Source organism: Capsicum annuum, unplaced genomic scaffold (genome assembly GCF_002878395.1).
Source record: "Capsicum annuum cultivar UCD-10X-F1 unplaced genomic scaffold, UCD10Xv1.1 ctg4174, whole genome shotgun sequence".
Taxonomy (NCBI): Eukaryota; Viridiplantae; Streptophyta; class Magnoliopsida; order Solanales; family Solanaceae; genus Capsicum; species Capsicum annuum.
This window is the reverse complement of record NW_025849093.1, coordinates 144,223-149,235: the sequence shown is the minus strand read 5'-3', so window position 1 is coordinate 149,235 and position 5,013 is coordinate 144,223. Positions and strand designations below refer to the sequence as shown.

The window sequence follows — 5,013 nt, the reverse complement described above, 5'->3', positions numbered from 1 at the left end:
TGAGTTAAAGCTATCTCACATTATGGATGTGTCCTTTGAGATGATTTTGATAGTTGTTGTTATTATTAATCATATTCCCTTGAAGGAGGGAAATATATTCACTGATCAGGTTCTTAAAATCACTATCAATGAACCATTGACAACCTGTAACAGCGCCAGATATTCTTATTTGTTGTTACTGCAGTAACCAAAGTACGTTTTAGAGTTTGTAGGGAAATGGACTGATATCCATCCAAATTGGGAAATTACAATGCAAAATTTAGAAATTACAATGCAATATCACTCAAACTTTTAGAGAAAGCAGTAAAATAAGGAAAAAAAGATAGAAAAGGGATGTTCCAGATCTATAAAATGACTAAGAAAAATAAAGAACAAGTTCTTCCATGCCCTATTCTAGCTTCTTCTTGGTCTATTTATGTCATCTGGTGCAAGGATGCTTCTTGTCCTTTCTACTAGTAACTTGGCAGACAAGAATTTCTTTTGGGATTTGGGAGCTCCTATTGTTCCAGGTGCTTGGGCTACTTTTATCCCTGGTGCTTTGGCTAGGATCCTCTGACTTGTCCTCTATTTTTCTTACAATGCCGCCCCCGTGGAGACGAATCTTGTCCAAAAGGCACTGATCTGAAATCGTTGCAGCAATGTATGAGTATCCTCCCAAGATGCATCTGTTGATGGAAGACGCATCAACTTTGTAAGGCATTGATGAACTTGGTGACCACCTCTTGAAATAGTCCTAGTTTGGATGACATCTTCCGGGAGAAGAACCAAAAAGATGATTGATCCAGAAGCTCAAGTGGAGTAATCTGATAAGAAGTAGAACCCAAACAATTACAAAGCACAGAAATGTGAAATACAGGATGAATTTTGGAAGATGGGGTAAGTTCCAACTTGTAAGCCACTTCACCAACTCTTTGGACAATCAGGATAGGGCCAAAATACCTTCTACTGAGCTTTGTGTGTCACTGCAAGCGTAAAGATAGCTGACGTTAGAGTCAAGGTCGCACATATACCCAATCACCAATGGCAAATGAAACTTCTCGATGATCTGTCTGTGGTACCTTTCATTCTCTCCTGAGCCTGTAACAAGTTGGCTTTCAAAATAACTAAAGTATCATCATGTTGACACAAAGAAGTAGCAACGATAGAGTTAGAAGTCCCATCTTTAAGATACCTCACCACAGTAGGCGGAGGGCGGCCATAAATTACCTCAAAAGGTGTCATCTTGGAGCTGTGTTTGTATGAAGTATTATACAAAAATTCAGCCCAAGGTAACAGAGAAAACCAAGTAGATGGTTTGTCAGTCGCAAAACAACGGAGATACTCTCCAAACATTTGTTTAGCGTCTCAGGACCATCGGATTGAGGATGATAGTCCGAACTCATGGAAAATTTTGTACCCTGGAGTTTATGAAGTTCCTTCAAAAAGACCGATAGGAACAACTGTCGTGCCCTGTTTTCGCCAAGGTTAAACAAGCACGACTTATGGACTCTAAATGAATTGAGTTTTGTACAGAGTCGTCACCTAATTTTTAATGGAAAATAAGGAAACTTATTTATTTGTCAATACGTATGATTAATGTTTTAGTCTGCAAAAACCTATTAAGGGTTCAAATTATCCCGAAGGGAAGGGTTAGGCACCGTTCAGGATCCACAAATGTAGTACCTGGCTAGACTAAACTTATCAATGAGGGAGGAAGTATAAATATTTAAAATAATGTAAAAGTGTATGTGTATTAAGTGTAAAATAAATCTTTTGAAAAAATACAAATGTAAAAGTATATGTATATTAAATATACAAATAAAATCTATTGTTATAAAAACATGTAAAAGATATGTATAAAAATGTATATTTTACATGTGAAAAAGAAAGTATTTTGTGATGTATGAAAAGAAACATGTAAAAGATATGTATAAAAATATATAAATTACATGTGGAAAAGAAAAAGTAATTTGTGACTTATGAAAATAAATATATTTTAATGTGTCATTAAAGGAAAAGTATTTACAAGTAATATTTTTATTTGATTAAAATTACGGAGAAAAGTAAAGATTTATTTGAGAAGAAAAGACTACATAATTTGTGAATTACTTGATTAACTTAATTCTTTTATCTAAATATTAAAGACCTAAGTTTTCCCTAAACGCGTATTATGTAGATAAAGAATACTCCCGCCCAACACCCCAAAAGGTAAAATTTACACTATATTTGATATGTACAATTACAAATAAAAGATTCTTCTTTTGAATGTCATTTTTCGACAAACAATCTCAAAATATTTGTACAAACACGTCAGTAACAAAGTAAAATAAACTAAAAACTATGTGTGCATATGTACATAAAAATAAAAAAAATTATCAAAGTGTGAGCTCGGATTAGATTTTAGATACGCCATGGCTACGAAGTGGTTGCTCGATTAATCGGCCATCCTTAATCGTCTTGTCAAGATACGAATCATAAAATCTTTTGTGTTGTCGTGGTGTTATAAAAGTTTCGTCATTGCCCGAGCTTATTTATTTTTGTACATATTTGCAAACGTAATGTCCGTCTTTTATTTAAGAAGGCCTCAAAAATTGATGAAAAATTTCTTCATCGGTCAAAATATTTATTTTGACATAAAAGAGATAAATTTGAGAAAATAAAGTCCGTCTATTGTAATGAGGTGACCTCAAAAATCCGACGGAAAGATATTTTCATCGGCCAAAATGGTGTAGTATCTGTTCATTATTAGTGTAGATAAAATAATCATGTAGTATCCTGTTCTTATCAGTCAAATAAATGTAAATGACAAAAATTATCCAAAATTAATGTCCGATGCAAAACAGCAGCATATCTAGTGATAAAATAGTTGAAACGGAGCAAAGTAACAATATTAGTAAGCAAACATCATCAAAATAATTTTTTAAGGAAACTCATGGCCATCTCCGGTCAAATCTAAACAAATCAGAAAACAACAAGCATAGTAAAAAATATTATCAAGCGCCAAAAATAAACAAAGTCACCAACCAACACCGCTACTTCAACGGCGGTGAAACTTCGGAGCAGCGGGTCTTTTTGTGCCAAAATCGCAGCAAATCTACGAGGGGAGATCTCGCCGGAGCTCTCCCCGAAGGACAAAAAGTAGTGCAAATAAAGGGAAATGGGGAAGGGGCAGCGCGTGATGCGCTTGGTGGCTGAAAACTCGCCTGCCGGCGGCCAGATCCGGTAAAGCAGTGTGAAATGGAGGGGGTTTTCTGCTTGGGTTCGTGGGGTTTATGGGAGGCGTGATGCACCAGATCTGGATGTTGTTGATGAAAAGTTGTTATGTGGTGGTTGTTATGTTGGGATAATAGACTGCAAAAATCGTAAAGAGCAGAGGTTGAAAGTAAGAGGACTCAATATATGCTGAAACACAGCTTTTTCTGTATATATAAAAAAACTAAAGATAAGCCTTTATATAGACTTATAAAACAAATAAACCACTAACTAAGTTACCAACTATCCCTTAACTATGCAACTAACTCCATTATCTGTTAACTAAAAATATACTGCATCATGACTGCTAACAGTCCATAAAAATAGGAAATTACGAACAACTTGAATTTGACTTGGTCATACATTGAATTAGTCTTCAATATGTTGTTTGTCGTAGGAAAGGAAAGTAGTAAGAGAGATCTGATAGTTGTGTATATGTCTTTATCTATGCTATGTGTTTCTGTATAGTGTATGCATATATATTTTTATTTTCTGTGTGTATTTTTTTAGAGAGAAAAGTGAGAGCAAAATTTTATTATGAAAAGTATGTAATTTTGTGTATTTGAGAAAAGAATAAATTATGTATTTGTATTTTGAAAGAGAGAAAAAAGTGACCAAAAATGTGTGTGTAAAAATGTGTCCTCCCACCACTTATTTATACAAAAAATTGAGCACCCTTTTTATTCAATGGATAAAGGGTATCGTCTCTTTTTATAATAGAACACCCTTAGGTCCTTAAGTTATTGGCCAAAGGATTTTCATCTTTTTGACCAACGGACAAAGTAATTATCAAAAGGGTAGTGTCATTGAGTGGTCATTGTCAGATGTGACGAGACAACACTGAGTGGTCATTGTCGGACGTAACAAGACATTATTGTGTAGTTGTTGTCAGATTTGACAAGACATCGAGACATGTATTGATTTGTAATTATGAAAAAATCTAAAGAATGTTGAAAATATTAAAAAATGTAATTTAATATGAAAAATATTATAAAAATGTGATGTCATGTCGTGTACGTGTGCAGATGATCGTAAAATGTTAAAAACGATAATGAATTGATAGAAATCCTAATATAAGGAGGATTATTAATAAATTATGAAAAGTAAAAATACGACAATAAATTGATAAAAAAAAACCTAAAGTAAAGATGATTATCAATAATTTGTCAACAATTGTAAAAAGGATGTGAAAAATTATATTTTGTGCCCTTTAACGATGAGGAAGCGTGAAGACGTTATTTTTAGGTACGGAGAGCAAAAATTGGGTTTCAACAAAAACGGGTCGCAATCAGACACAGTAGTAACAGGAAAACCATGAAGCCGAATAAACTCCTTAACAAATACCTCAACAATCTTTTGTCTAGAAATATTTGGTAGGCAAGCCAATAAAGAGACCATATTTGGATAATATGTCCATAGTTACCCAAATAACAGTGTGCTCATGTGATGTTGGAAGACCCTTGATAAAGTCCATTGAAATATCCTCAGAAATAGCATCTGGAATTGGCAAGGGAAAAAGTAGTCCCGCAGATTTAAAATTTGAATCTTTCATTTGTTGACAAATTTGGCACTCTGAAACAAATTTCTTCACATCCGCACACATACCAACCCAATAAAAAATAGACGACACACGATGAAATGTGCGTGATATGCCAGCATTACCTCCAACTTTAGAACAGTGAAATTCTTCCAGTAACAAGGTGCAAAGTTTGCCATCAGCAAGGACTACTATCCGATTCCGTAATAATAAAAGTCCTCCTTTAAAGGAAAAGAGAGGCAGGG

General features: G+C 34.3%; 1 long non-coding RNA gene across 1 annotated transcript; it reads right to left on the bottom strand.

Moving 5' to 3' along the window:
• Window positions 1–217: 217 nt before the first annotated feature.
• On the bottom strand, window positions 218–3,797 carry LOC107842228. Its single transcript, XR_001665673.2, has 3 exons — window positions 3,004–3,797; window positions 940–1,077; window positions 218–803 (listed from the first exon to the last, which is right to left on the bottom strand). It is a non-coding gene; the product is annotated as an uncharacterized LOC107842228 (long non-coding RNA).
• Window positions 3,798–5,013: the final 1,216 nt, after the last annotated feature.